The sequence below is a fragment of the Mauremys reevesii genome, linkage group 13 (genome assembly GCF_016161935.1).
Source record: "Mauremys reevesii isolate NIE-2019 linkage group 13, ASM1616193v1, whole genome shotgun sequence".
Taxonomy (NCBI): domain Eukaryota; kingdom Metazoa; phylum Chordata; order Testudines; family Geoemydidae; genus Mauremys; species Mauremys reevesii.
The window spans coordinates 44758853-44767088 of record NC_052635.1 but is presented as its reverse complement, the minus strand read 5'-3'; the positions used below and the strand labels follow the sequence as shown (position 1 = coordinate 44767088).

The window sequence follows — 8236 nt, the reverse complement described above, 5'->3', positions numbered from 1 at the left end:
TTCTTTAGAAATGATTAAAAACCCTGAGAGATGCAGATACAGCATATAAAGGACAGATCCCCTTGAATCGTTGTCAGTTCAACACTGTTGCCAATGAGGAAACTGAAGGCTCACCAGCCCCGCTGCTGCCTGGACTGGTGAGAACTCAAGAGATTCAAGGACATTGCTCGCTACGGGCCAGATTCAGCCTTCTTGAGCATGGGGTGGTGCATAGCTGTGTCCTCCAGAGAATCCCAATTCTTCCTCTGTGTGCCTCCTTGGTCATTCCCCCCTTTACTTATCTCCTTTTGTGGCCCAGTCCACTGGTTAGGCTGCCAGATAAGGGAGTGGAGTCAGTGGGGTTTCACCCGTACTAATAACTGTGAGAACCTGATGCTGTGTGAGGCAGATGTGGATTCTGGGTGGACTGTGCTGGATTAACCATAGAAAGGAGGTGAAAAATCTCCCCAGTCCTGGCTAGGATGGCCTGAAAACCCAGCATGGTCAGTGAATTTTCCCCTCCCTCTGACGTGCATGCAGATCAAAGGCTTGGGTAAGGCACGTTCTGGATTGTTTTGTGCAGAAACATACACAAGACAAACAAGATCATCGCGTCACTTTTATAGAAGGGGCTGTTGGGTAGAGAATCTGAACTGCTGCTAACAACTCCCTGACTCTGAACTGCGGCAAACAGGGCTGTATAAAACTCCTTTGATGAGTCACAGTCCTGTCACCCTCAAAAGCATTTCCTTTTCACACAAGACGTGATTATCACTATTAAACAGATGGATCCAAAAACAAACCAACCAACCCCCCTCCCCCACCACAGAGCTGCTAATAAAAATAATAATCGTTATGAATCAGTGCTGCCCCCTTGCTGCCATTTCACAATGAGCAAACAGTTTCTGCTATTCATAATACTTTGCAATGCTATAAAGCCCTGCATCCATGAACTTCCAAGCATTTTTAAAACATTATTATCTGGCAGCAGGTGTGTTACCAGTGGGGTCCGGTTGGGACTGGCTCTTGGCTCTACACTATTTAACATTTTAATCAATGATCTGGAAGAAGGGGAACATGGGTTTTCACTTTATTGTGCTAATAAGATGTTAACATCCAGAGAAGGAAGGGAGGGAGGGAGAAGCAGTTGGTGGCAGTATCTTGAATCACTAATTCACCAAACAAACATTATTCCGCCGACTAACCATAATCCCATTGGTTCTGGGACCTATGGGGTCTGTTCTCAGCAGGGAGGCCCGTGGAAGCTGGTTGTCAGGAGGCTCCTATGACAGGGGACTTTGCCACTCGCTTACAGATTCCCAGTCACTCTTCTGGATTTTCCACACCGGCAGAGCACGTCTAAGGGCTCGTGTACATGAGCAGCTCTGGTGGAATAAGCCCTGCAGAAAACACAGAGGAAATTTAAGATTTGGTGATAATTTAACCACACAGAGAGGCTGGGACTTCACAACCTGCCCCGAGTAAGGGGGAGCTCATTGCTCTACTGCCCAGGAGCATAACTGGGAAGGTTCGTGAATTTCAGAGTCATGGTCCCTTCTCTAGTTCTATTCTTGCTTCCAAGGTCAAGTAACCTGCTACTGCTCTATCGCTCTCTAGCCATAGCGAGGGGGATCTCTGCTTTGGGAAGCACAAATTATTCTAGAGTAAAGTGATTTTTATTCTGGAAAAGCTACCGTGGAATCACCTATCTCACAACAGCTATTCCAGTCAGTGTCCCTCTGTAGACAAGCCCTGAGTGTCTACTTAAGGCACAGCATTTTGTGGGGAAAAGCTTACACTTGTCTAATTACCAGACCCTCATGATCTAGAAGGGAATGGCCATCAGCAAAGATTTCTGGATCTAATGAGCACTAATTAGTATTTTTCAATCAATCTATTTTTCTTACAGTTCTATAGAACTGCAGCTTGGGCTTCCAGTTGAGGTACCGGGCTTGGACTCAGGAAATCTGGGGTCAGATTTCCGGTAGGAATCTGGGCCACTCACTTAGTCTTTCTGTGCCTCAGTTTCCTATCTGTGGAATGAGGAGGAGGATGATACTTTGTTTTCCCCATCTTGCGTCTGTCCTGTCTGTTTAGCCTGGAAGCTCTCACGACGTGTCCCTACAGCACTGCCACTATGGGGCCCTGATCTTGTCACACGTCTTTATGTGGTACCATAATACAAATAACAGCTTCACTTGGCAGTGAATGGTAAAATCCAGTTAAAGGGGAGACAGAAAAGAACTTAAGCAGAACCTGTATTTTCACACCATCCTTCTTAACCCATTTAACTGTCGCAGTAAATATGATTGAGCTGGTTGTGGTGAATTAAGTCTTTTGGAGCAAGCGACTGCCTTGGTACGCGTGATGGCAAAGGCATCTCTCTTCACTGCTTTGGGGCTATCAGCTCATGGGCTTAATACTGTAGAGAATATATTAGTCTAATTTCTTGTCATTCCTGTAAATCGAGAACTCCTTTGCAGTCACAGTACTAGTGTTGCCGAGCAGTGAAAACTGCGTAACGGCTCCCCGATGGTTTTAATTGGGAAAGATGACTGGAAATGCTGAAAACATACAGGGAAACGAAGAACTTGGTGATAATTTAACCCTGCAGATATAGGCTGTAACGTTGCAAACTGCCCCGTGTGGTTTGTGGCTGTGCTGCATAACAAGTTTTATGGTCGGTGTTACGCAGGAGATCTGACTAGACGATTGCACTGGCCACAAGAGGGAGGACTGTGATTTTCAGGCATGGTCCCTTTCCTGGTTCTGCTCTTGCTCCACAGGGGGAAGTAACCTGGGATTGGTCTCTGTCATCAAACCCGCTTGATGACTTGCACATTTGGGACATAGGTTTGAGGTAGGCACCCGTGGGACCCAAGGTGTTTCCATGACAAACGTTTCATTCCAAACACCAACTCGTGGACCTGAGAGAGGGAACATGTATCTGTGAATCGCTTTTTCTGGGAATGAGAGAGAGTGAGTGAAAATAGACAAAAGAGAGAGTAAAAGAGAATACCTGGCACTGCGGTGGTGCTGCAGGTCCGATTTCTCTCCTGAGTGTCCCTTTCCCCCTATTTGAGGATATACAGTAAATCCTCAGTTAACATTGTCGTTATGTTCCTGAAAAATGCGACTTTAAGCGAAACAATGTTAAGTGAATCCAATTTCCCCATAAGAATTAATGTAAATGTGGGGGTTAGGTTCCAGGGCAGCTTCCCCTACTCTGCAAACACCAGGGGCAGGGGGCTCAACCATCAACCCACCCACTCTACCCCTTCCCCCAAGCTCCCATCCTTGACCCACCTCTTCTCCCCCCTTCCTCCCCCTTTACTTTGCACGCTGCATCCTGGCTCCTCCCACCTCCCTCCCCTCCCTTCTAAACACTGCAAGCCAGCTGATTGCTGCATTCAGGAGGCAGGGGAGGGAGCGGGGAGGCACGCCGAGTCCTCGCTCCTCCCTCCTGCCCAGGGCAATCAGCTGGCTTGCAGCCTCCGGGAAGCAGGGGAGGGAGGGGGAGCCTGCGCTCCGAGTCCTCGCTCCTCCCCGCTCCCTCCTGCCTCCAAAACACCTCAAGTCAGCTGATTGCTGCGGGCAGGAGGCGGGGAAGGCGCTGATCCACGAGGTCTGCCGCAGGGCGGGAGGTGCTGGGGTGAGGGCGTAGGGAGGCTACCAGCTGTGGAAAAAGCAGGCAGCCAAACAACATAAGAGTGGAGCATTGCACAACTTTGAATGAGTATGTTCCCTAATTGATCAGCAACGTAACAACGAAACAATGTTAAGCGGGATGACTACGAGTGAGGAGTTACTGTAATTCATAGCTAGATCCCCTGTCCCCTCACTCTGATGCTGAGGAGAGCGCTGTCCAGCATTCCAGGTCTACGAATAACAGAACAGTCAGGTTCTGAATTTTTAACTCTGCCCTGGATCTGAAAGGTGCAGAATCAAAGGAGGTGGTGAAATGGGAATGCTTGGGATGCTGCAAACATCCCTTTAATCTACCCCTCTGGGAAGTGAGAAGCCAATGAATTATTGAATTTCCTACCGCATGTCTGGGTGTAGCCACTAGTGGTTTTAAGTATAGGAGCTGGTGTTCTGACAGTGAAAACATTTGCATCTCCTCGTTATAGGCTTCTGGGTTGATGCTTATTTAATGATTTTCACTCCGGGTGATTTTTTGCATTGCAAGAAGCTAAGTCCCACATTTCATTTCTTCCACGATTCAGAAGATTTGATGCCACCTGCTAAGTTTTCCAACTGCCAGTAAATAAAATACCCAGCAACACTGGTGAAACGTTGTGCTTCAGCCCCTGGGCTCTGCTCTTCTGAGATGAGTATAGTAAAGGTCAGTACTAAGCAACCACTAGCTAGTGTATGAGTCTACACACAAAGTTGCACTAGTTTGATTAAAGGTGTGCTTTAAATTGATTTTTTTTTTTAGCAAATATCTGTGTGGATACTCTTAATTTGATGGTTAAACTGATTTATATTGATTTAGTTTAACTCCATTGCTAGCTGACTTAAGTTAAAATGATGTAAAACCAGGTGTTATAAACATACGGCTAAGGGTAGCACAAAATTCCTCCTTACCTGTAAAGGGTTAAGAAGCTCAGATAACCTGGCTGGCACCTGACCAAAAGGACCAATAAGGGGAAAAGATACTTTTAAATCTGTGGGGGAAGGTTTTTGTTTTCCTGTTCCTTTGTTCTCTCCGAGTCAGCAAGGAGCCAGGGCAGGGAAAATACATCTCCCTAAGCCATATCTGAACTAAGCATCTAATATTACAGAAATAGTAAGTAATAGCAAGGAAATACATTAGATTATCTTTTGTTTTAGCTTGTGAATTTTCCCTATGCTAAGAGGAAGGTTTATCTCTGTTTTTGTAACTTTAAAGTTTTACCTAGAAGGGAAATCCTCTGTATTTGGAATCTTTTTGTTACCCTGTAAAGTTATCTTTCATCCTGATTTTACAGAGGTGATTCTTTTATCTTTTTTTAAATAAACTTCTTTTAAAAACCTAATTGTTTTTCAGTGTCCTAAAGACGTAGAGGGTTTGATCTGTGCTTACTTTGTAACCAATTGGTTAGGATATTATTCTCAAGCCTCCCTAGAAAAGGGGGTGAAGGAGTTTGGGGGGAAATTTTGGGGGAGGTAGGGCTCCAAGTGGCCCTCCCTGAATGTTTGTTTAAATCACTTGGTGGTGGCAATGATACGAAGGGCAAGGAAGGAATTTGTGCCTTGGGGAAGTTTTTAACCTAAGCTCATAAAAATAAGCATAGGGGGTCTTTCATGTGGGTCCCCACATCTGTACCCTAGAGTTTAGAGTGGGGAGGGAACCCTGGCACAGGGTTAGATTGTTTTAATAGATTTTAAGGCCAGAATGGAGCCCTTGTGATCATCTAGTTCATGGGTGGGCAAACTATGGCCTGCGGGCCGTGGCCAATGGGAGCTTCAGGGGAGGTATCCACAGGCAAGGGCAGCGCACAGAGTCCTCTGCCCCCACCCCCGCAGGGACGTGGTGCAGGCCACTTCCGGGAGTGGCACGGGGCCAGGGTAGGCAGGGAGCCTGCCCTGGCCCCGGTGCACACTGCTGCCACCCAGAGCCACTCCAGGTAAGTGGCGCCGGGCCGAAGCCCGCACCCCGAACCCTGAGCCCCTCCTGCACCCCACACCCCAACCCCCTGCCCTGAGCCTCCTGCCACACCCTGCCTGCACCCCAACCCCGTGCTTCACCCTGCACTCCTCCTGCACCCAACCCCCTTCCCTGAGCCCTCCCTGCACCCCTCCCCTGAACCCCCTGCCGCACCCTGCTTGCACCCCCTCCTGCAGCCCAACCCCCTTCCTTGAGCCCCCTCATACAGCTTGCACCCCCTCTGCCCCAACCCCTTGCCCTGAGCCCCTTCCTGCACACTGCACCCGCTCCCACACCTCACATTCCCTCCTGCACCCCAACCCCCTGCTGCCCCGGCCCTACATTCATGGCCCTACATGCAATTTCCCCACCCAGATGTGGCCCTTGGACCAAAAAGTTTGCCCACTCCAACCTAGTTTGACCTCCTGTATAGCACAGGCCAGAGGACCTTACCCAGTAATTCCTGCATCAGGCACAGAACTTCTGTCTGAGCTATAGCAGATCTTCCAGAAAAAAACATCCAATCTTGATTTAAAGACTTCATGTGATGGAGAATCCACCATGTCCCTGGGTAAGTTGTTCCAGTAGCTAAGGTGCACATTTGTAACAGTGAGTTGTAGACCAGGCCTAAGTATTAGTGTAACGGGGCACCTGCTCCACACTGGGCTCTAAGGGGTTAATAGAGCCCTAGGCAGGCTGCTCAGGAGGCAGCCAATCAGAAAAAGGCTGATGGGAGCAGCCAATCAAGGCCAAGTAGGCCCATATAAAAGGAGACCTGCAGGGCAGAGGAAGGCAGTTCACTGCTGGGAGCCCAGGGAGGAAGGGCTGTGTCTCTGGAGGGCTGAGAGAACTGCTAGCACCCTAGATAGAGCGGTGCTCCTAGCAGGGACCAGGGGAGTGAGAGGCAGCTCCTGGCTGGCTGGCTGCTGGGGTTTGCGGGTTGAGGCAAGGGCAAGGAGGATGCTGGGGCCACAGGGAAGTGGCCAGACAATACACTGCCATAGCCACTAAGGGAAGTGGCTGACCAGCAGATTGCAGGTCTCCCAGAGGTGGGGAGCACTGTGTGTGGCACGGCTGGAGGGCTGTGTCACTGAAAAGGATGCCATGGTCCTTGGAGAGACGTGGGTCCTAGAGCAGGAGTGATGGCGGCGAGGCACCACCCAAAGAGGGCGCACTACCATGAAAAGCTAATTCCCAAGACAACCAGCAGGAGGCACCAGAGTGGTGAGTGAACCTTGTTACAATTAGGGATTAGGATGAGACCTGTCTGCTACTGTAGGGTCCTTTCATCTTCCTCTGAGGCATCAGGCACTGGCCAGCATTACCGATGGGATATCGGATTCCCATGTGGCAATTCCTATGTTCCTATGAAACAGAAAACAGTCAGAGAAGCAGAAGAGGGAAGAAAGTGGGCAGCCGCTGAGCCTGCTTTCTAATTCTAACTCTTGTAATCCTAGTGTTGGCAGCATTTAGCAGGTAATGTCTCATACAACGTAACTACTTAGCATCAGCTGTGAGTAAGAAACCAAGGGGTCAGTTTTACAGCCATAGGTCAAGGAGCCAAGTGATTAGAAATAATTATGTTTCCTCCCCCCTTGCCTGAGCAGCAGCAGGGAATTCTGATGGGGATACATTAGTTTATTGGCTGCGGATTTGGAAATGCATGCCTCTTGTTTCACTGAGACTTTTGAAATCACTAATGGGGGTGTCTCTCTCTCTCTCTCTCTCTCTCTCACACACACACACACACACACACACACACACACACACACGGTTATTAACTTACCTGGTGGAGAAATGATCAGGATTGTCTAGCTGGATAATAAATGGCATCTATCCCTCTGTGATGGGGAAGAGCTAACTTGTCTGGCCTAGTTATAAACAGGTTTAAAGGCTGTGGGTTGGGAAATTTGCGCTTCTGCCTGACTGTTATTGGGTTTGCTCCTGGCATAGGGGAGGCTGGAAAGAAAGCAATGAAGAGGGAGAGAGGAAAATATTATTTAAAAATAGCACGTGAACGAAAGCAGACCGAGAAAAGCAAATCCAGAGAGACTGGAAAGAAAGGAGTGGAGAAGGGGAAAGACAATTTTATAGAATGATATTTTTGAAATCTATAAGCCAGTGGCTTGCCCCAGCTTAGCTGTGCATGGGATGAGTGAGTTCTTCTCACCCTACTACATAGCACAGCCTTTAACAAAGAAAAAAGGTATCATCACCCTAAAAGAAAAGGAAATGTGGGTCTAAATGACAGGAAGCCGTGGTTTGTGGGTTTGAACTGTGATGCAAACCCCAAAAGCCAGTGTGAGAGGTTTGCAAACAGACGTCATGAGGATCACCCTTAAGAACATAGGGTGCTGGGGGCCTGGGTTTGCAGGCTTCCTTGGGTGACAATGCAAACTGATTTCACAGCTCACCAACCTGTACACTGAAGTCAAGCCTCCTTTTGTCATTGGTTATCCCTGGCCCTGGCCCTCAACTGTCGTTCAGGCATCCAGGACGTGTGTACATAAGGGTTCTGGAGAAGAATGACATGAGTGCCTCCCCCAGTGCTCTGTGGAGGGCCGGCTAGGATTAGCAGGACCCCAAAGCTGCCAGACAGGGAGATCAGACAGTGGGGATTAACTA

General features: G+C 48.5%; 1 long non-coding RNA gene across 1 annotated transcript; it reads right to left on the bottom strand.

Moving 5' to 3' along the window:
* Positions 1-1064: 1064 nt before the first annotated feature.
* LOC120381028 lies at positions 1065-6863 on the bottom strand. The gene is made up of 3 exons (XR_005587913.1): positions 6065-6863; positions 2999-3053; positions 1065-1379 (listed from the first exon to the last, which is right to left on the bottom strand). It is a non-coding gene; the product is annotated as an uncharacterized LOC120381028 (long non-coding RNA).
* Positions 6864-8236: the final 1373 nt, after the last annotated feature.